General features: G+C 46.4%; 5 non-coding genes across 5 annotated transcripts; 4 read left to right on the top strand and 1 right to left on the bottom strand.

Annotated features, from left to right (window-relative positions):
* The first annotated feature begins 7783 nt into the window (after positions 1 to 7783).
* Trnat-agu (transfer RNA threonine (anticodon AGU)) lies at positions 7784 to 7855 on the top strand. The gene has a single exon. It is a non-coding gene; the product is annotated as a tRNA-Thr (tRNA).
* A 415-nt stretch (positions 7856 to 8270) lies between these two features.
* Trnan-guu (transfer RNA asparagine (anticodon GUU)) lies at positions 8271 to 8344 on the top strand. Its single transcript has one exon. It is a non-coding gene; the product is annotated as a tRNA-Asn (tRNA).
* Positions 8345 to 9033: 689 nt separating this feature from the next.
* Trnat-cgu (transfer RNA threonine (anticodon CGU)) lies at positions 9034 to 9105 on the top strand. The gene has a single exon. It is a non-coding gene; the product is annotated as a tRNA-Thr (tRNA).
* A 1095-nt stretch (positions 9106 to 10200) lies between these two features.
* On the top strand, positions 10201 to 10272 carry Trnat-cgu (transfer RNA threonine (anticodon CGU)). Its single transcript has one exon. It is a non-coding gene; the product is annotated as a tRNA-Thr (tRNA).
* Positions 10273 to 11299: 1027 nt separating this feature from the next.
* On the bottom strand, positions 11300 to 11373 carry Trnan-guu (transfer RNA asparagine (anticodon GUU)). Its single transcript has one exon. It is a non-coding gene; the product is annotated as a tRNA-Asn (tRNA).
* Positions 11374 to 23902: the final 12529 nt, after the last annotated feature.

Here is a 23902-nt window from a genome sequence, read left to right as displayed (position 1 = left end):
GGAATAACATCGAAGAGAAATATCCAGCTCACAATTGGCGGGTCATTTGGGATAATCTTCATTCACGCCATTTACCGTCTCACGTGCGAGCGTCTTGGTATCTAACGGTGAACCGTAAAATAGCAACCAATGCCAGACTCCATTCCATTCATCTGGCCGATTCACCCTTATGCAACATATGCCAGGTACAAGATAGCGAGGAACACAGATTTGTCTGCGAAACAGTGCGAGATGTTTGGGCGGTCATACGACAGTTGTGGGAAAGCATCACTAGAACAAGCCCTGTTACCATAACGCCAGCCGACTTCCTCACTCCGGAGGTAGTGCCTTACCCGCAGACCAAACGAAATTCAGTAAACTGGCTTAAAGGCCACACAGTTTACTATCTTTTCAATGTGAACGAAACGAGTAAAGAAGACTTTCTTCTGTATTTAATGATACAGCACCACCGACTGCAGAAGACTAAAAGCTATAAAGCTAATTTTGCAAACTTTTTAAGCCACACAATCATTTCACAGCCAATATAGGATGGAGTGCTTACAGCCATTTTCCGACATGGTGGATTCCACTCTCCTATCGACCGACCAGAGTGAAGACAAAAGACGTTAGTGCGGGGACGACTTTACGAGTGTGTCATCTTGATAATTCGTCGGTTTCAGAAAATAACAGCTCGTTTGATGTAGCGCGTTACGTCTCATTGGCGGATGCCTTTCACGGAACTGCAGTTCCTAGTTTTTTTTTTTATTATAACAGAAGATACGATAGAGAGGACAACGGTAGAAGACTTTTAATTTATTTTGTTCATCAATTATTTACTTTGATTGAGGAGCGAGATGCAATCATGCGGTGCAAAGTGCACGGATTTCCCTATTCTCCTGCATACATGTGAAATGGACGTAATTAATTTACACTGGGTTTGGAAGCACCATTTCGTCTTCGGAATTTTTCTGTTTTTCTGTTACTGCCGGCGGAGCCAAGCCGCAGGTTTTTTTTTTTTTTCCGCAGATGAGGTAGGGTGACATGGTGACAGTTGCGGTGGGAGACATTGTGGCCAGGCCTCGGATTGCACGACCCCTGCCCACTTTGCCTCTCCCTGACTGTTTACCGCATTTTACAAAAAAAAAAAAAAAGAAAAAAAATGGATGAGAAAAAAGAAAAAAATTAATGTGAAAAAAAAGAAAAAAAAGAAAAAAAAGGGGTATGATTCCTGCTTTGGGTGCATGAGGTCCCGGGTTCAAATGCCGGACGGGCCCTACTTTTCACTTTCGCGACAACAAAAAAAAAAAGTGATTAAGGCGTCTGACTAGAAATCAGATTCCCTCTGGGAGCGTAGGTTCGAGTCCTACCGACTGCGTTTCGTTTTTGTGTCAAGACGTGAAGAGCGTCTCCAACGGAACCGTGAAATGGGCAAACACGTGGGAAAAAAAGAAAAAAAAAGTGGCTAGGATATGTGGTTCAAAACCAGGAGGTCTGGGTTCGATTCCTGGTACGGGAAATGCGCATTTTTGTTGCTCCTCTTATGCGACTAAAAAAAAAAAATGGATAAGGCATCGGTCTCCTAAACCGGGGATTGTGGGTTCGAGTCCCACCACAGGTACACGTTTTATTCACTGGGGCAAAAAAAAAAAATGGATAAGGCGTCGGACTTCGGATCTGAAGATTACAGTTTCGAATGCTGTCACGCTCTTGTTTTTCCAGTTCTGAAAAAGAAACATACTGTTTTAATGCAGCAATTGAGCAGTACGAAACCGTCTGAATGTTGCTGTTGACCATTTTCTGCTTGGAGATGCTCTTGAGCTTGAAACACACACACCAAACCGGTGTTAACTAGCGAAATGGTCGGCAGAGTGCCGTCACCGCGAGTTTTGACTGGCACTTGCACATCTAAAACAACGTCGGAAAGTAACTCGTTCGGCTTTTGAGTCACATCAAGTATGTGTGTTAATTTTGACGCCACTAGCTCTGCAGGTTGTCATGCAATTCCTTTATCTCTCAGAAATGATTATGAAATAAAAGTGAATTAAGTGACGAGTGTGACGTTAGGAAAACATTAGGCAGCATGGAAAGATTCTGTATGGGACCACCCAACCCAAACGAGTACTGTGTGACGCAGCCGGCTAGCTCAGTCGGTTCAGTCAGCCAGCGGCTGCGCTGGAGGTCGGACGTGCCGTGTTGTGTGCTGTGCTGCGTTAGCTCCGCGTGGTAAGTCTCTGCTCTTGCTGCAACGCGTCGCTGTCTATAGTATTTGTGTAGACATGAAAAAGAATTAAGAGATGTCGCAACCGCAACGAAAAGATACTTTGAAATTCACGTTTGATCGCAACTTTGTCCGACCGAGGTCATTTGGTGTTGAACAGTGGTTAGAGGATGATGTTAAAATAGGACTTGATGATATTATCGGCATACATTTCTCGATTATGAACAGTGTGGTTTTCGTGAAACTTGCCAGTCCAGAATTGTGTGAAAGGATAGTTCGATCTTGTGGTGGCATTCTGAAATTTAAACATGCTGACGGAAATGTTGGGGAGGTTACCGTTGCCCATGCTGGTCTAGGTATTCGGACCGTGCGAGTCTTTGAACTTCCCTTTGAAATTACAAGTGACCAGATAAATGCTGTTATTGCTCCATACGGGAAAGTTTTGAGTAATATTGCCGAACGGTGGTCTGCTGCACACAAATTCCCTGTTTTGAATGGTGTGCGCCAATTAAAAGTCGAATTGCAGAAGCACATTCCGTCGTTTATAAACGTCTGCGGATATAGAGCGGTTGTGATGTATGATGACCAACCGAAAACGTGTGCTGTCTGCAATTTACCAGGCCACGTTCGTGCAGAATGTGTTCAAAGGCGAGTGGCGCAACTGCCTGCCGGCGATGCCGTCAGGCCCCCTGCTATGTCAACGCTGCCCGTGACATATGTCGCCGTAGCGCGCGGTTTTGCAAGTGCCACTGCGCCCCCCGAAGTTACTACGAATACCGACCCACAAGCGACCGACCAACCGACCGACTCAGGTATAGCATCTGTAGACACTCAACCCTCCTGCGAAGACATATCTGCTCTTGCCCTTGTCGCCGTGGAATCGCCCAATGAGGCAATGGATACGGAAGCGACCTCAGTCGCTTCGGGTAGTGCTCCTCTGCATCCTGGAGGTATCAAAAGTGTATCAGGTGCACAGAAAACGGACTCGGAACCAGCCATTTCTAGTGGTGCTCCTCCGAATCCTGCAGCTGCCTTAGGCACTGACCACAGCCCGTCAAGTGCAATGAAATCAGACCTGGCGTCAGTTACTTCGAGTAGTGCTACTTTGCAACCTGAGGCTTCTTCAGGTACCGTCCAAAGTCCACCACGAGACACATCTCCTAAGAAATCTAAAAAACGGAGGATCGCGCGTCAAGGTGCAGAGCAGACTGCACCACAACTGCGTGAACAGGCGAAGCAAATAGGGGGCAAAATACGTCAATCTGCATCTGAGAACTTGCAGTGCAATCAGCAGTCATCTAACGAAGACCCTGTGTCCTTGGATAGTACCTCAGGTTCTGCCAGTTTGCCCTCCGATGACGTAGCAATTACCCGAACCGAAGATTAAAATCACCAGCAAACACCTGAGTATAGTGCACCACTTAATGACGAACCGATGACAGGGCTGTCGAATCCGTGGGCAGACGATGTCGACTACACTACAAAGGAGGACGCAATTATGGACACCACAGGAACCGTTACAGTCACCACGATGGCCACACCACGAGATGACGTCGTCTTGAATGTCATCGCCGCGACGGATACTGTCCCAGACACGGAGAAGCCGACTGATCCCTTCCCAAGTCATGAATATTTCTAGTCTGATCGGTTTTACTGACTTGTGTCCACATGTCTCTTGGGTCAGATTTCTTAATGTTTTTTCGCAATGATATGTTGCCAGAGTTTTTCGTAATTACACTCCCGTCTTGGCTAACGTAGTTCCGTTGCAGGCCTATAAGATCGCTACGCTGAACATCAATAAAATTTGTAGCACATTTAATTTACAAAATTTAAAAGATTTCCTGTATGCAGCTGATGTGGACATTTTGTTTTTACAAGAAGTAACAAACATCGAACTTGACTTCATACAGGGGTATAATGCTATAGTCAATCCTGGAATTGGATGTGATTTGGGTACCGCATTTCTTTTCAAAGAGGGCGTCGTCATTACAGACGTAACAAAACTGCCTAACGGCAGAGGCATTGCCGGCACGCTTTATAACACCAGGATTATTAATGTCTATGCCCCATCTGGTTCTACCAATCGGTGCCAACGAGCACAGTTTTTTAAGGAGGGAATTGTTCCTTTGTTAGGTGTACACTGAACCCATACCATCCTTGGAGGCGACTTTAACAGTGTCATACATGCCAAAGACCAAACTCCGAACTACAACAAATCGCCGGACCTGGAACGTATCGTCACCGACCTCCGTTTAACTGATTCGTGGGAGCAAAAGCACGGCGCGGCACCTGGCTTTACCCACCTCACTAATCATTCAGCGAGCCGGTTGGATCGAATATATGTCTCGCCCAATCTGAAACACCGCATCCTGCAGTCTGAAGTTTGGCCAACCGTTTTTTCCGACCACGCTGCATATATATGCACATTAAATTTGGAACGACAAGGAACCTGTCGATATAAAGGGCCATGGAAACTTAATGTTTCACACTTAAAAGATCCTGCCTGTCGAGAAGCCTTTCTCACCACTTGGAGAGCCTGCGAGACCAAAGTCATCTCTTACCACTCGACCTTGGATTGGTGGCTCAAATGCGCCAAACCTCAGATCCGGAGATGTTTCATCAACTACTCCCGGGAGAAGAGCTTTTGGCGGAAAAGAACGATAGAATTTTACTTTCATTGTCTCCGAGAACTCTACCTGCAAGGTGCTACAGCTATTGGGAACCATGGGAGAATTAAAAAATTCCAGGCAAAAATACTGACATTAAGGAGACAACAGCTTGAAGGATACCAAATAAGGTCAAGAGCAGAGACTGTGGCGCAAAAAGAAGCCACTTCGATATATCATGTGATTCGTGAAACTAAACGAGGATTCCGCAAAATACTGACGGAGCTTAAAACTGATAATGGAACCACCTTGACAATATACGTCAAACTATTGCGGCCAACTATAGACAAGTACTAACTACCATACGAGCTAGTGTACGGACACATAGTATTCGACAGTTAAATGAAATTCAGAGAGTGTCTTTAGCGAACGTCTCTATTACTTCCAAAGTCAATTATGTCGCCCAGATACTGCCAATACCCGCCGGCATCGCCAAACAAATTATGTCAGCAATAGGCTATTTTGTGAGCCGTGGCCACATATTTAAAATCCAGTATGACACTCTGACGCTCGCCACTAATAATGGCGGCTTAAACTTAACGAATGTTACTAAAAAGTCGCAGGCTCTGTACATCTCCAATACGTTTCAACAATGGAGACAATCCGGCAGCTGTATCGCCGCGCACTTGCTATCTGAAATAGCTCCAGATGACCTCTCTCCACCCATTAATGTGCAGCACATACCGAGCGGACTTTACCATTTACGATGGTTTTTAATAGAATATAGCTACCTACATTCAAGAATTCCGGAAAAAGACATGACAAACGTAAAAGAAATATATGGCAAATTGATGGGAGAAAAGAAGAACAACAAAATAGAACAAAACTATCCATGTTCTAACTGGAAAGTGATATGGGCAAATATTCATAACCGTAACTTAGCTACTCATCTGAAAGCAACATGGTACTTCGTTGTAAATAGGAAAGTTGCAACAAACTCGAAACTTCATACGATCCACTTAGCGGATTCGCCTTTGTGTGCAACGTGTAGTTTAATTGATAACGAAGAACATCGTTTTGTGTGTGAAAAAGTTAAAGATATATGGCTAACTGTCCGACGAAAGCTGGCACTCATCCTTCGAACGTCACCTAACGCTATAACGCCTGCGGACTTTTTGACACCGGATGATGTACCCTTTACTAACACGAAACGCAACGCAGTCAATTGGCTGAAAGCGGCAACGGTACATTACCTCTTCACGAAGGAAGAGAAAAGCCAAGAGGATTTTTGGATCTATCTGCTAACTGAGCATCACATGTTACTGAAGACTAGTAAATATAAAGAAACATACGCAAATTTTTTAATCAAGACCTTGATGTAAAAGAATTCACAAGAAATATCTGCGGACACAGAAGACAAACGTAAGAGAGTGTTCACCACTACTAACTTACTTTACAATCGTGGAAAAAAAAAAATATTTTAGTTTTTACCGGAATTGCCGTTCTTTGAGTTCAACGTTTATTAATTTATTTTTCAAGAAGCCATTATAAATAGTTGCTTCTCACCGAATATGGTTTGTTTTTTTTAAGCATTTTCAGAGAGAAGAGGCAGTTTCGGAATGCCCTCTGACGTTTCTTTGTCAAGGAAGCCTATTTGCTTTAAGTGTGACAACACAAAACAGCGATGAAGAAGGAAACAAACTGAACATAACTTCTGTTTCTACCTACTGAAGACTTCATTCTTTTTTCACATTATCAATAAGCCCAAAGAAGGGATACATTAGTTTCTCCACGATAAAGGGATTAACTTTGTCTCATCAGTTTATGGTTATGTACATGGCGTGAGAAGCCGACGCCGATGAAGGCGAATTATGGAGAGCGCAAGGATGGGCTAAAAGGTGTGATGGGAGGCCCTCAAAAAAAAAAAAAAAGGGGTATGATTCCTGCTTTGGGTGCAGGAGGTCCCGGGTTCAAATCCCGGACGAGCCCTACCGTTTTGACCGTGCTGAAGAGTAGGTGGAGCTCACCCACGTTTGTAGCTCTGCAATGAAGAACAGATGCGTGCCGCAGCACGCTGTGTGTGGCCCTACGGTCATGAAGGGACCGTTTGATATGGCAAGAATCTGATACCAGTAAATTACATAGGTCGATTTCTGTAGAAGAACCGACAGTAATCTTGCATGCAACGGAAAACAAAGGTTGTCTTTGCAGAACGTGTGCACCGTGAGTGGAGACGAAGCTCAATCGTGCAGCAGTCTACCTTCATCTGATTAGCGACAACGTCAACCAAAGAGTGGGATACAAGACTGAGCGTAGTTAAGAGTTTCTCACTATTAGTTACGTTCACACTTCAACAGAGTTGTGACAAGGCGAGTGCAAAGAGCTCAGGAAAGCCAGTATGAAGCGAACTTGAAGTAGTCTTGAAGAAATGGATACTAAATTTTGCAGGCCAGAATGGAGCTACGAGCGTTCTGAGTTACTGAATACCGGTGCACTATGGGAGCAAGAGCATTTGACAGTAAAATGAGGCGATATGGGTGTAGCACACGACATTTATTATCCCGCATACGCAAAAAAAAAAAAGTCGGTAGAGCGTGAGACTCTTAATCCTAGGGTCGTGGGTTCGAGCCCCACTCTGGGAGGAACGGAATTTTGTTCCGCTGCAGATGTAAATTACCGTATTTCTGATTAACGTGATGTAATGGAAATAGCAACTTTAAACTTTGCCTACGTCTCTGCCAGTCGCAAGGAAACTGTATGTGAAGGTGAAGGTGATATTGTAGACATGGGTGAAAGACATGTTCTCAAATGCAAGTGGTGTTGTTTGGAGAGAATATCGGTTACGTGTCAGATGTGTAGCCAAGCAGTAATGGGTCGCCATAGCTGCAAATATTAGTCGGTAATATGAAGTGTTATCAGCGGAAGTCTGATGATCCAGACGACCATAAGGACGAAGTACACAAAAGTACCACTAGGCCGCGCCTCTTCAGCTCAGTGGTAGAGCACTGGTCCAGTAAACCAGTGGTCGTGAGTTCCATCCTCACAGGAGGTAGACGAAAATTTTTTTTAAAAAAAGTGATAGAGCACTGGTCTCTTTAACCAAGGGTCGTGAGTTCGAACCTCACAGAAGGCATCCACTTTGTAAAACTTTCCTGCAACGTGCTGAGCTACCTCGAGAAATATCTATCACATGGCAGTACACTGAATGAAAGGGATGTTCTACAACCTATGACAAGTATTCTACTGGCCTACGAGGTTTTCTGAATGCATAGGCAGAACAGTGGTTTGTATGCATTTTGTATTAAAATGTCATGCTTGGTGATGTCATTCGTTTATGAGCCTCGCTACAGTGTGCATGCACGTTATCCATGTGAAGAGGCATAAGCAGATGCTACCATTCTGCGAGATTCCTGCAGAATGTGTACGAATTGCGTTGATATACAGACCACAAGTAAGCCAAAGTCAACGCCTCTGTGGCGCAATCGGCTAGCGCGTTCGGCTGTTAACCGAAAGGTTGGTGGTTCGAGCCCACCTGGGGGCGAAATCGTTTTAACCGTCACCGAGATGAGGACATACATCAACTTTCTTAGAGATACACAGCAAGTGTGGCAATTTGGCAGCGATGGAGTGATGCCACAGATGCTTATACACATTCAGGCAGGTGGCACTGTAGGTAAAAACATGGCCCTACACAGACGTTCTACTGTTTTCCTATTTATTCACCATGTGTGACACTGCATTGGAGCGACGCCCACTACGAAAGACGTTTAATTTACATTCAATTTCAGCGTATACGTCGCGAGTGCCATATGACAGGATCTGTCTCTCGATGTCGATTTGTATTTTGTGTCTCTTAAGTGTCGGTCTGCAGTAGGCCGCTGTTGGCCGAGCGACGTGCAGGCGCCTTACATGAAGTCCCATGGGCAACGCCAGTGCCACTGTGAACAACAGCAAACTGTAGCCAGAAAGACGAGCCGAAAGGCGCATTTCGCAGCCGAGCCACGCTATCCCACAAGCTGTGCACTAGGACAAGAAATTGCAGACCGCAAACTTTTGGTGGCCTGACGGTCGTCGCCGATCGTAAGGGCGAAACAGTCGAGAGATTTGGAAAACGGCAATGTGGATACTCCCAGCAGCAGCAGTGCGCCAAATCAATTATCTGGTCGAGGGCTGCAACATTCAGTATGATGAAGAGAGAATTCGGGGATAGCTCGCAAATGCAGAGCTGCCGCCTTCTTTGCTCAGTGGTAGAGCACTGGTCTCGTAAACCAGGGTTCGTGAGTTCGAATCTCACAGAAGGCATCCATTTTTTTAACTTTCCTGCAACGTGAGGAGCTACCTCGAGCAATATCTATCACATGGCAGTACACTGAATGATAGGGATGTTCTACAAGGTATGACAAGTATTCTACTGGCCTACGAGGTTTTCTGAATGCATAGGCAGAACAGTGGTTTGTATGCATTTTGTAGTATAATGTCATGCTTGGCGATGTCATTCGTTTATGAGCCTCACTACAGTGTGCATGCACGTTATCCATGTGAAGAGGCATAAGCAGATGCTACCATTCTGCGAGATTCCTGCAGAATGTGTACGAATTGCGTTGATATGCAGAGCATAGGTAAGCCAAAGTCAACGCCTTCGTGGCCCAATCGGCTAGCGCGTTCGGCTGTTAACCGAAATGTTCGTGGTTCGAGCATACCCAGGGGCGAAGTCGTTTTATCCGTCACCGAGGTGAGGACATACATCAACTTTGTTAGAGATACACAGCTAGTGTGGCAATTTGGCTGCGAAGTAGTGATGCCACAGATGCTTATACACATTCAGGCAGGTGGCACTGTAGGTAAAAACATGGCCCTACACAGACGTTCTACTGTTTTCCTATTTATTCACCATGTGTGACACTGCAGTGGAGCGACGCCCACTACAAAAGACGTTTTATTTACATTCAATTTCAGCGTATACGTCGCGAGTGCCATATGACAGGGCCTGTCTCTCGATGTCGATTTGTATTTTGTGTCTGTTAAGTGTCGGTCTGCAGTAGGCCGCTGTTGGCCGAGAGACGTGCAGTCGCCTTACATGAAGCCCCATGGGCATCGCCAGTGCCACTGTGAACAACAGCAAACTGTAGCCAGAGAGTGGAGCCGAAAGGCGCATTTCGCAGTCGAGCCACGCTATCCCACAAGCTGTGCACTAGGACAAGAAATTGCAGACCGCAAACTTTTGGTGGCCAGACGGTCGTCGCCGATCGTAAGGGCGAAACAGTCGAGAGATTTGGAGAACGGCAATGTGGGCACTCCCAACAGCAGCAGTGCACCAAATCATTATCTGGTCGAGGGCTGCAAGATTCAGTATGATGAAGTAAGAATTCGGGGAAGGCTCGCAAATTCTAAGCTGCCGCCTTCTTAGCTCAGTGGTAGAGCACTGGTCTCGTAAACCAGGAGTCTTGAGTTCGAACCTCACAGAAGGCATCCATTTTTTTAACTTTCCTGGAACGTGCGGAGCTACCTCGAGCAATATCTATCACATGGCAGTACACTGAATGAAAGGGATGTTCTACAACCTATGACAAGTATTCTACTGGTCTAGGAGGTTTTCTGAATGCATAGGCAGAACAGTGGTTTGTATGAATTTTGTAGTATAATGTCACGCTTGGCGATGTCATTCATTTATGAGCCTCGCTACAGTGTGCATGCACGTTATCCATGTGAAGAGGCATAAGCAGATGCTACCATTCTGCGAGATTCCTGCAGAATGTGTACGAATTGCGCTGATATACAGAGCACAAGTCAGCCAAAGTCAACGCTTCTTGGCGCAATCGGATAGGGTCGTTTGGCTGTTAACCGAAAGTTTGTTGGTTCGAGCCCACCCGGGGGCGAAATCGTTTTAACCGTCACCGAGGTGAGGACATACGTCTACTTTGTTAGAGATACACAGCTAGTGTGGCATTTTGGCTGCGAAGGAGTGATGCCACAGATGCTTATACACATTCAGGCAGGTGGCCACCAAAGGTTTGTGGTCTGCAATTTCTTTTCCTAGTGCACAGCTTGTGGGATAGCGTGGCTCGACTGCGAAATGCTCCTTTCGACTCCACTCTCTGGCTACAGTTTGCTGTTGTTCACAGTGGCACTGGCGTTGCCCATGGGGTTTCATGTAAGGCGACTGCAGGTCGCGACCGACACTTAACAGACACAAAATATAAATCGACATCGAGAGACTGGCCCTGTCATATGGCACTCGCGACGTATACGCTGAAATTGAATGTAAATAAAACGTCTTTTGTAGTGGGCGTCGCTCCACTGCAGTGTCACACATGGTGAATAAATAGTAAAACAGTAGAACGTCTGTGTAGGGCCATGTTTTTACCTACAGTGCCACCTGCCTGAATGTGTATAAGCATCTGTGGCTACACTCCTTCGCAGCCAAATTGCCACACTACCTGTGTATCTCTAACAAAGTTGATGTATGTCCTCACCTCGGTGACGGTTAAAACGATTTCGCCCCCAGGTGGGCTCGAACCACCAACCTTTCGGTTAACAGCCGAACGCGCTAGCCGATTGCGCCACGGAGGCGTTGACTTTGGTTCACTTATGCTTTGTATACCAACACAATTCGTACACATTCTGCAGGAATCTCGCAGAATGGTAGCATCTGCTTATGCCTCTTCACATGGATAACGTGCATGCACACTGTAGCGACGCTCATAAACGAATGACATTATACTACAAAATGCATACATACCACTGTTCTGCCTATGCATTCAGAAAACCTCCTAGGCCAGTAGAATACTTGTCATAGGTTGTAGAACATCCCTTTCATTCAGTGCACTGCCATGTGATAGATATTGCTCAAGGTAGCTCCGCACGTTGCAGGAAAGTTAAAAAAATGGGTGCCTTCTGTGAGGTTTGAACTCACGACCCCTGGTTTACGAGACCAGTGCTCTACCACTTTTTTTTAAGATTTAATTTTTTTTATTTTTTTTATTTTTTTTTTTTTTTACAGAATCTCTCCATGCTGCCTAATGTTTTCCTAACGTCACACTCGTCACGTTATTCACTTTTATTTCATAATCATTTCTGAGAGATAAAGGAATTGCATGACAACCTGCAGAGCTAGTGGCATCAAAATTAACACACATACTTGATGTGACTCAAAAGCCGAACGAGTTAGTTTCCGACGTTGTTTTAGATGTGCAAGTGCCAGTCAAAACTCGCAGTGACGGCACTCTGCTGACCATTTCGCTAGTTAACACCGGTCTTGTTTTGTGTGTTTCAAGCTCAAGAGCATCTCCAAGCAGAAAATGGTCAACAGCAACATTCAGACGGTTTCGTACTGCTCAATTGCTGCATTAAAACGGTATGTTTCTTTTTCAGAACTGGAAAAACAAGAGCGTGACAGCATTCGAACCTGTAATCTTCATATCCGAAGTCCGACGCCTTATTCATTTTTTTTATTTTTATTATTTTTTTTTACATGAACCCGGGCCTCCTGGGTGAGAGCCAGGTATCCTAGCCACTTTTTTTTTATTTTTTTCTGATCCATTTTTTTCTTCTTTTTTGTAAAATGCGGTAAACAATCAGGGAGAGGCAAAGTGGGCAGGGGTCGTGCAATCCGAGGCCTGGCCACAATGTCTCCCACCGTAACGGTCTCCATGTCACCCTACCTCTTCTGCGAAATAAAGAAAAAACTGCGGCTTGACTCCGCCGCCGGTAACAGAAAAACAGAAATTAATTTGAAGACGAAATGGTGCTTCCAAACGCAGTGTAAATTAATTATGTCCATTTCATATTTATGCAGGAGAATAGGGAAATCCGTGCATTTTGCACCGCATGATTACATCTCGCTCCTCAATCAATGTTAGTAATTGATGAACAAAATAAATTAAAATTCTTCTACCGTTGTTCTCTCTATCGTATCTTCTGTTATAATAAAAAAAACTAGGAAATGCAGTTTCGTGAAAGGCATCCGCCAATGAGACGTCACGCGCTACATCAAACGAGCTGTTATTTTCTGAATCCGACGAATTATCAAGATGACACACTCGTAAAGTCGTCCCCGCACTAACATCGTTTGTCTTCACTCTGGGCGGCCGATAGGAGAGTGGAATCCACCATGTCGAAAAATGGCTGTAAGCACTCCATCCTATATTGGCTGTGAAATGATTGTGTGGCTTAAAGAGTTTGCAAAATTAGCTTTATAGCTGTTAGTCTTCTGCAGTCGGTGGTGCTGTATCATTAAATACAGAAGAAAGTCTTCTTTACTCGTTTCGTTCACATTGAAAAGATAGTAAACTGTGTGGCCTTTAAGCCAGTTTACTGAATTACGTTTGGTCTGCGGGTAAGGCACCACCTCCGGAGTGAGGAAGTCGGCTGGCGTTATGGTGGCAGGGCATGTTCTAGTGATGCTTGCCAACAACTGTCTTATGACCGTCCAAACATCTCGCATTCTTTCGCAGACAAATCTGTGTTCCTCGCTATCTTGTACCTGGCATATGTTGCATAAGGGTGAATCGGCCAGATGAATGGAATGGAGCATGGCATTGGTTGCTATTTTACGGTTCACCGTTAGATACCAAGACGCTCGCACGTGAGACGGTAAATGTTGTGAATGAATATTATCCCAAATGACCCGCCAATTGTGAGCTCGATATTTCTCTTCGATGTTATTCCGGGATGTGGACTCGATCAAATTCTTATACAATTGCTTCACCACCGTTATTTCCTTCTCCGGAATTCTTTGTCGAGCATAACTATATTCCAAAAGGAAGTATTTTAAATGGTAAAGGTCGTGTGGAATATGATGTACATCAATCGGGGGGTTGAGGTCCGCCGGTGATATTTCGTTGAGCAGGTGAGCAGTGAGACAATGTGGAGATTTTGTCCACACCTTATACATACTGCTTAGATAGAGCGCCTGTGCCTTCTTATAAACATCAGTGAGGTTTAATCCGCCCTTCCGAGTAGGGAGCGTCAACGTAACAAATTTAACTTTGAAGATATTGCCTCTGGTCACGAAATGGCCAAGAGCGGACAGCATTCTATTCGCAATGCCACTGGGAAGAGGCAACACTTTGGCTACATAGTTGATCTTCGAGACGATATAGGTGTTGACCAGTTCAACTTTTTGGAGAGCATTCAGTTGCCTCATATTATGCTGTTGTACACATGCCCTAACCTTGTGAAGTAAATCTCTATAATTTACAGCAATGGTATTCTGTATCTTCCGGCGAAACTCAAGTCCTAAGCACTTTATACTGGTAAGTTCCCGTAATCGGGCATGGTTGAGGAAATGTATTCCCCGTCCGACATTCATGATTCCAGATTTTTGCCAGTTCACCTTCGCCCCTGATGCCGCCGCATATCGTTGAAGTATTTCAAGTGAGGACCTCACTTCTTGCGCGTTCACGACAAGAAATCCGACATCATCTGCGTACGCACGGCACACAATTTTCTGTCTATTGATTTCCAATCCCTGCAAACGTTCAGTTAGCCTAACAAGCAGAGGTTCTATGGCGATGGCAAAGAGAGCCATCGACATCGGACAGCCTTGCCTCACCGAACACGCGATATCAATCGCACCACTGAGGCGACCATTAATTTGGATTCGCGAAGTACTATTACGGATCATATTGTCGATTACTTGCGTGAACTGGTGCGGAAATCCCAGTTCTCGCATGACGTGGAGAAGGAATCGGTGGCTCACTCTGTCGAATGCTTTTTCAAAGTCTATCATTAAGAGGGCGCATTTTAATTTGCAGGCCTCCGCTACGGACATGACATTTTTGAGCCGTTGGCTGAGGACACGGGCGAATAGTTTATAATCACTATTTAACAACGTGAGAGGTCTCAAGTTTGTTGGGTTGTCACTGCACGGGGTCTTGGGCAGTAAAACAACAATTCCCTGTCGAAATTCCTGCGGAATAACGTTACATGGGTTCATGAGTTCGTTACATATTGCAAGTAGTTTCGATTTCATCTGCGGCCAGAAGGTTTGATATACTTCTGCAGGTAGGCCGTCCGAACCTGGAGATTTATTTTTCGGACTCCGTAGGATAATGTCTGTTAATTCATCTTCTGCCACCTCTGTAATAAGCTGATTTGCCTCTGTGGGGCCGAGTCTCCGTGATAAATTTGTCGTAAAATCCGCAAACACGGTATCATCTGTTATTTTATTGGACATCAGGTCTCGATAGTACTCTTCAATCGCACTCAAGATTGCACTTTGTTTAGTAACTATGGCACCGGTGCTGGTTCGGATCTGTGTAAGGATTTTCCGACGGCCTCGTCGACTTTCACGTAACATGTGATACATGGCAGCCTCTTCTTCTTGCACCGTCGTAGTAACTCGCGCCCGAACTTGGAAACCTTCCAACTGTTTCCGTTGCAGCGTTAAAATTTTTGCCTGAATTCTTTTGATCTGTGCAAAATTGCCGATATCGGTCGTGTCAAATTTATATAACACCCGAAGACACTGTAAGTAAAATTCCATCGTCCGTTTGTGCCACTGATTTTTCTGACGGGAGTAAATCATTAAAGTTTTCCTAATTTGAGGTTTGGCGCATTGGAGCCACCACTCGATCGCGGAGTTGTAGGAATTGAATTTACGTTCACAGACCGTCCAAGTGGACAGGAAGGCTTCTCGACATGCAGTATCTTGCAAATGTGCAATGTTGAACTTCCATAACCCTCGACTCAGGTAGGTTTCCTGTTGTTTCATGTTGACGGTACAGATATAGGCAGCATGGTCGGAAAATACAGTAGGCCATACTTCGGTGTGTAGCAGGTGTTGCTTTAAATTACACGATATGTAAATTCTATCTAACCTACTTGCCGAATGACTGGTAAAATGTGTAAAACCCACTGCCATTCCGTGCGTGGACGTCCAGGTGTCAGTTAAGCGGAGTTCTTGACTGATCTGTTCTAATTCAACACACCGATTGAAGTGCGGAGTTTGATCTATTTGACTAAGCACACAATTGAAATCTCCGCCAAAAATGACATCAGTGTAGTTGGTCCCGAAGAGGGGAAGGATCTCGTGAAGGAAAAATTCTGCACGGCGTTGCCTATTACTGGACCCAGAAGGTGCGTAAATATTAATCAGTCTGATGTTATTGAAAGTTACTGCTATCCCTCTGCCGGTCACAAGTTTTGCCTCACAATTGGCAATGATCCCTTCTTTTAAGAGTAATGCTGTTCCAAGATCTAAACCGTTGCCAGGGTTTATGAACGCGTTATACCCGGCTATGTGGTCTAACTCGATATCACTCACTTCCTGAAGCATTGCTATATCTATGTCAGCTGCGTATAACAAGTCTTGTAAATTTTTCAGATTCAAATCGCTACGTATCTTATTGATATTGAGAGTCAGGATCTTGTAGGCGTGCAAGGTGGTCATTGATGTTCCGTACGAAAGGAGTAGACGTTAGGATACGTCAGCTAGCTGTGAATTGGAGGCGCTGACAGTTTCGGTCGTTTGAGTAGCCATGGCCACGTGGACTTTGCTTCCATCAAGTGCTGAGAGAGGGGGCAAGGAGCCAGTCGCAGGTGTTGAATCCTCCTGCATCTCTACATCATCTTCATTCGTTTCACACTCGTCTGCCCAATTAGGAGAGGAAAGTGCGCCTACTGGTTCAGGAACTGGTGGATTCGTATCCGGTGGCTCAGTGTGCTGAATCGGCATCTCATCTTGTCTGCTGTCGGACGTCGCGGGCGGCTCCGACACGGTGTTGTCAGATCGTGGTGTGTTATGTGAGCGCGAAGTCGTGGCGACAGCGTCAGCTGGTCCTTCTTTTAAATTCTGGCCGATTAATTGTGCCTTTCGCCGCAAGCTCGGTGCTGTATCTTCCGCACCTTGATGAGCCATCCTCCGTTTTTTATTTTTCTTCGGAGATCTATTACCGCGTATTACTGCGTCAGAGTTCGGCATCGTTTCAGTCACTTGTTCGGACATGGTAGCAGGAGCCAGGGACACCTCCGTTAACTCTGCACCCTGTATGGGTTGTTCTACCACCATATCACTGGTCCTGTTAGTGTCATGGGTTTCAGAAACAGCCATCCCGGACGTGACTGGAGTGTCCGGTGATGCTACATTAACTGCGAGACTGGGTCCGGCAGGTGGATCACGAATCGGTTGTATTGCCGGCTCACCGCGAGCAACCGACACGTACGATGCCGGTGACGTTGACATTGCGGGAGGGCGAACACTCTCTCCGGTTTGAAGTTGAACTACACGACGTTGTAAACATTCCGCACGCACATGTCCCGTCGAGTTACATCTAGCACATGTCCTAGGTTGGCCATCATACATTTCGACTGCACGGTACCCACAAACCGTGACGTACGACGGAATGTGTCGTTGCAAGTCTACTTTAAGCTGCCTGACGCCATTCAACACCGGATATTTATGAGCCAGAGACAAACGTTCAGCAAAGTTACTCAAAACTTTGCCATATGGCGATATCGCAACATTTCTCTGATCGGCTGGTACCTCAAAGGGTAGTTCAAAAATGCGAATTGTTCGAAGTCCAAGCCCTGCGTGGGAAACAGTAACTACACCCACATTGCCATCACTATGCTTAAACTTCAAACCGGAACTGAAGGAGTCAACTATTTTGTCACAAAAATCGGCATCTCTCAACTTGATATAAACTATGCTAGACAAAATCGACAAATGTATACCAATAATCTGATCGATTCCAATTTTCATCACGTCTTCGAGGAAATCCTCGATTTCGAAAGAGGTTGGTCGAGCAAATGAATTATCGAAAGTTAACTTCAAAGTATCTATCCTCATAGCTTGTGTCATCACTGATTCATCAACATCATTCCTCACACGCAAGAATAACCGCTGCTAGCGAGCGACTTACCCCGCAGAAGTAAACAAGCCAGCCACAGCGCTGAGCACAGACAACCGCACGCCATGGCCGCTGCAGGCAGACTTCGATAAATGGTTCAAATGGCTCTGAGCACTATGGGACTTGATTACTGTGGTCATCAATCCTCTAGAACTTAGAACTATTTTACATAACTAACCTAAGGACATCACACAACACCCAGCAATCACGAGGACCACTGAGCTGAGAAGGCGGCAGCTATGCATTTGCGAGCTATCCGCGAATTCTCACTTCATCATACTGAATCTTGCAGCCCTCGACCAGATAATTGATTTGGCGCACTGCTGCTGCTGGGAGTGTCCACATTGCCGTTCTCCAAATCTTTCGACTGTTTCGCCCTTACGATCGGCGACGACCGTCTGGCCACCAAAAGTTTGCGGTCTGCAATTTCTTGTCCTAGTGCACAGCTTGTGGGATAGCGTGGCTCGACTGCGAAATGCGCCTTTCGGCTCCTCTCTCTGGCTACAGTTTGCTGTTGTTCACAGTGGCACTGGCGTTGCCCATGGGGCTTCATGTAAGGCGACTGCACGTCGCTCGGCCAACAGCGGCCTACTGCAGACCGACACTTAAGAGACACAAAATACAAATCGACATCGAGAGACAGGCCCTGTCATATGGCACTCGCGACGTATACGCTGAAATTGAATGTAAATAAAACGTCTTTTGTAGTCGGCGTCGCTCCACTGCAGTGTCACACATGGTGAATAAATAGGAAAACAGTAGAACGTCTGTGTAGGGCCATGTTTTTACATACAGTGCCACCTGCCTGAATGTGTATAAGCATCTGTGGCATCACTCCTTCCCAGCCAAATTGCCACACTAGCTGTGTATCTCTAGCAAAATCGACGTATGTCCTCACCTCGGTGACGGTTAAAACGATTTCGCCCCCAGGTGGGTTCGAACCATCAACCTTTCGGTTAACAGCCGAACGCGCTAGCCGATTTTTTTTTTTACATTAGTTAACCCTTTTATAAAATGGAACTAAAAAAAAGAACCAAGTGCCACCGCCACTTTTCATCCTAAAAAAAAATAATCTGTTCCTCTTCAGGCGTTGGCTCCTGACTAAACCTACCCCAGAGAGCTGCCTATTTACCAGGGTAAATATAGGAAGTCAAGGTTAGGGCTATCCTTACAAACAAAGCAAAATCTTCTTTTTTCTGAATTTTATTTTTATTTTTATTATTGTTATGTTATTATTTTTTGTTTTTGTTTAGTTTTGTTGTGTCATTGATCAGAGGCGTTCTGTTCAATTGTTCAGAAATGTTCATTGGTTCAAGCAGGAAACGTTCTTCTCTCTTGGCTTAACACATTCCAGCTGCGAGGCGGGTCGTGGAAAGCACTCCCAAGGAAGTTCGAGAAAAATTGTCTGTATTTTGGGTGACGGACAACGATATAATGACGGTCATTGAGGTATGTCCAAAAATCGAGTACAGAGTCTACAGTTTGTCCAAATAGGTAGTGAATGGCATGTCCGCGAATCCATTTCACAGCATTGGTCTTTGTCCGAGGAAAATATTCACGATCCGGAAATAATAATGAAAGGGGAGTAATCCGATCCGGAATGTCCCGCGTTAGAAAAGCGACAATAAGACGAATCAAGTGCCAAACCTCCTCCGCCGGTCCGCAAACAAACCGATGTTCATCATTGTCTGGGACTCCACACCTGGAACAGAGAGGTGATTGGGCGAGGTGGATACGATGAAGGCGAGATTGGTTGATTTGCTTACGATTGACAGTTAGGTACGAGACAGATTGAACATTCGTGTCAAGGTAACGGGCGAAAACCGCGCGCCATACATGACGCCAGTCTACCTGGGGGAACTTTTGTTCAATCGGGTTAGGTGGACGATCTAATTGGAGGACATTGTATACTGCCTTTGTCTTGAGTAAAAGCTGTCTTGGTAAGGTGAGGCGTAGATAACTGAGTTCAAGAAAGAAGTATCGTATATAATGTAACTGGACCGGAACGTCTGAGATCATCACTGGGGCTGACAGTGAGACCGGCGTATATGCCGTCAGGAGGAGACCAGTGAGGCTCGTTGGGCATCGTTTCCATACCGTCATCTGGGAGCTGACAAATAGGGCGCGAGCTCTATCCGGCACGTGAAACAGACCTATCCCACCTCGTTCACGGGGAAGAGTAAGGGTTGCATAGTTAACTTTGAATAACAGCCCAGAGCTGACGAAAGATGCCATCGCTGCCAACATACGACGTGCCACAGTAAGCGGGAAAGGTAGAACTTGTGCTACATGGGGAACTCGGGATGCGATATATATATTGACATATCGAGCTCGTTCGAGAATATCTAGGGATCGAAGGCGATGGTCCATAAGACCCGCTCTGATCACTAAAAGGAGAGGTCTGCAGTTGATGGCGGCTGAACGCCAGAGATCAGATGAAAAGTTTATTCCTAAACAGCGAATGGTATCAACGGTGGTGAGAGGTGTAATACACTCCACAGGGAGTCCCGTGCCAATGAACATAACTTGTGACTTACGTACGTTTAAAGAGCTACCCGACGCCTCACCATAAGTCGCTACCTACGTCAAAACAGCTCGAACCTCGTCGGCATTACGTAAACAGATGACTACATCGTCAGCATAGGCTTTGCAACAGAATCGGTATCGATCTATGGACAACCCTACCAAACGTTGTCTGAGCCCACATAGCAAGGATTCCAAGAAAAAGGCGTACAAAATCGCTGATAGAGGGCAACCTTGACGTACGGATCGACCTATTTTTATCGGAGGAGTGAGTCTGCCATTGTACATAATCCTGGAAGAGGCACCCCGCAGAAGGCGCATCACTACCGTGATAACGGCGACTGGGAAACCCATATGGTGGAGAACGGCCGTAAGGAACGAATGGTCAACCCTATCAAAAGCTTGACTAAAGTCCAAAGACGCAAGTGCCCCAGAGAGGCGTTGTGCCTGGGTAACGGCGATCATATCCCTGTAGCGGCATAAAGCCGTGCGGATATTAATATCCCCTCCCAAAGATGCTTGGTCTGGCGACACAACATATTGGGCAATTGTTTTAAGTCGTGCCGCCAAAAGGCGAGTGAAGATTTTCATATCACTGTTAAGGAGGGTGAGGGGCCGATAATCACTGATATTGTTGCCACCATGCGGTTTATGTACAGGAATAATAATTCCTTCCATGAAAGAGTCTGGCACAGGTACTTCCGGAGACATCAGTTCCCGACATATGGAGGTGAAGGTGGACTCTAACAAATCACGGAAGGTGCGATAAAATTCGAGGGGAAGACCGTCGGGTCCTGGGGAGCGATTGATGGTTCCTGCTCGGATCGCATCGCGGACTTCATCATCAGTCACCTCTGACACCAAGTCAATCGCCGCATCTCCTGGGAGACCACCGAAGTTGAGCTGTGAGACTTCCTCGATCAACTCTGGGGAATGTGGAATTGCGGCGTAGAGCTGCTGGTAGTGGGCGTGAAGCACATTCCCTATTGCAGATTGGGTTACGTAGCGACGCCCATCTTGGTCTGTTAGGATAGGAATAAATTTTCGGCGACGATGTTGGCGTTCTTGGATGATATGATACATAGATGGATGTTCATGAGGCATGCGATCAGCAGTACGAGATCGTACTATCGCTCCTTCCAAATGCCTTCGCATGCGATTGGAGATTTGGGCCTTAGCATGGTTTATCCTTGTATGACGCTCAGTGGAGGCTGGCATCGTGGAGCATTCTCGTAGGATCCTGTAGTAAAAGTCCATAGTGCTCTTCCTCCAGGCGACAACATCTTTGCCATATCGGATCAAAGTTTTTCGAAGAGCAGGTTTTGCACACTGGAACCACCAGGATATGGTAGACGGATACCTGAGACGGCGTCTATTACATGTGATCCAAGTGTCTTCTATTAGAAGTCGACAGTCAGGTGAATTAAGAAGTGCCGTGTTCAGTTTCCATAAACCACGTCCGTGCCATACTGCCTGTCTTGTGAGAACAACGTCACAGAAGTAAGCCTCATGATCTGAGAAAGCAACAGGCCAGATTTCAGCCTGTCGTGTGTGTTGAATTAGGGATCGCGAGATGTAGATGCGATCCAGTCGGCTAGAGGAGTGCGCAGTGTAGAACGTAAAGCCCAAACGATCACCGTGAACATGTCTCCACGTGTCGATAAATTGTAGCCGCGTCACGACTGATTCCAGAGCTGCGCATGGTGAATGACGCGGCAATTTATCCTGAGGTCGCTGGGTGCAGTTGAAGTCTCCACCCATGACCCAGTCATCGTGTGGTCCCATAAAAAGGGGTGTAACTTCATCTGCAAAGAAGGCATTGCGTTTACGACGGTAGCTGGAGCCCGACGGCGCATAAATGTTGACGATGCGTACACCAAACAGAGTAAGGGCCATACCTCTGCCGTTGGGGAGGTATAGGACATCTTCGGCAGGAAGACCTTCTCGTAAGATGATGGCAACACCACTACCGGTGTCCGAAGCGGGAGAAAAATGCGCCGTGAAGCCATGTGGTGGTGAAAAATCGGCGACATGCACTTCCTGAAAAAGCGCAATATCAATGTCAGCATCATAAATCATATCGCGGAGCAGCGCTAGTTTGTGGGGCGCACGAATGGTCGCGAGGTTAATCGTTGCGACACGATAATGCTGGTGTTGGAGTCCCACAGGCACAGGTGGGGCTGCTTCTTCAGGAGCGAGAGGTCGTCGATCTTGCCGGTCCGCGGAAGAGGTTACTATTGTGGAGAGTTTGCGGGCGCGGGCGCAACCGATGGGGGCGCCCCATCATCAGCACCGTCCACCCCAGTCCCTTCGATCTCCACGTCGTCTGCCCAGGAGACTGATACTGCGGTAGGGTACCGACTGTGCACATCATCCATGTGGAGAGGAGACGTATTTTTCGGCTCAGCATATAGACTTTCTTCAACGTCGACTTGTGGGGGCGACGGCGCCAGTAAGGAGGGGTGGTCGTTGCCAGTGGTCGCCTGTGGCGGGTCGTTCGCATCAGACGTTTGGACATCATAGAGCGGTTTATCATCCATCTTCGGTTCTGCATCTCTGGCATTCATCCGGAGAATGGATTCATCAGGGGGTGTACGGCTACGTTTCTTTCTCTTTCGTGTCGACCCTTGTTTTCGAACAGGTCGTTCCGAGTCTGATTGCGGGTGGCCTTCGTCTGACTCCGGACCAGTCTGATGGAAAGCAGAAGTAGGTACCACTCCCGGATCAACGTCCATCTCAGCAGCATTTTCAGTCACAGTGCTGCGATGATGTGGAAGGTCAGGATCTGGCGTCTGTGGCACCTCAGAAGGAATCTCAGTAGCGGTTGCATCTGCCTGATCAGACGACGTCAACAGAGCAGGAAGACCCTGTGTAGAGGTGCTACCTTCCTGGGCAGCCTTGGCATATGTGACCGGGATCTGAGTGATCACCGCTGGGGACACTTCCTCGCCGACCGGCGTTTGGATCAGGCGGCGTCGCATGCAGGCGGATCTGACGTGGCCTTCTTGTCCACAACCCGCACATGTTCGGGGTTGGCCGTCGTACATGACAATGGTTCGCACACCGCCAATTGTCAGGTATGATGGTATATGTTTTTTCAGTTCAATTTTTACCTGACGCACACCGTTAAGGACATGGTAGGTCGTGAAGGTTTGCCATTTTTCCTCTACGTAACCGATGACGTTACCGTATGGTTGTAACGCAGAGACAACTGCGTCCTTCGGCACTTCAAATGGTAGTTCAAACACCCTAATCGTGCGTTGACCGTACTCTGCGAGTTCAAGTGTTACTGCTCCGACGTGACCATCAGAGTATTTGAACTTAAATCCATTGGTATGGCGGCGAATAACATCTTCACACACCTCGGTGTTTGTCATTTTAATATGAACGACACTACTCGTGATCGAAAAATGGATTCCGATAACGTGGTTAGGATCTAAACGAACTTCTTCACGTAGGAACGTTTCAACTTCATGTGCACGAGGTCGCGCATGTTCAGCTGGGAAGGAAACTTTAAGGGTCGCACGGCGGTAAGCGCTCGACATGTTGCTCGCGGTGGACGGACACAAGCCTTAAAGCTACGACGCGGAAGTAAACAAACCTGCAGCGGAGCACGGGGCCGACGCGCGGGGCCGTCCGCACGCTGCCACGGCTGAGAGCCGACTGTTTGGCCCACTTGTGCTCTGTATATCAACGCAATTCGTACACATTCTGCAGGAATCTCG

The sequence above is a fragment of the Schistocerca gregaria genome, chromosome 5, assembly GCF_023897955.1.
Source record: "Schistocerca gregaria isolate iqSchGreg1 chromosome 5, iqSchGreg1.2, whole genome shotgun sequence".
Taxonomy (NCBI): Eukaryota; Metazoa; Arthropoda; class Insecta; order Orthoptera; family Acrididae; genus Schistocerca; species Schistocerca gregaria.
This window is presented reverse-complemented; position numbering and strand designations above follow the sequence as displayed.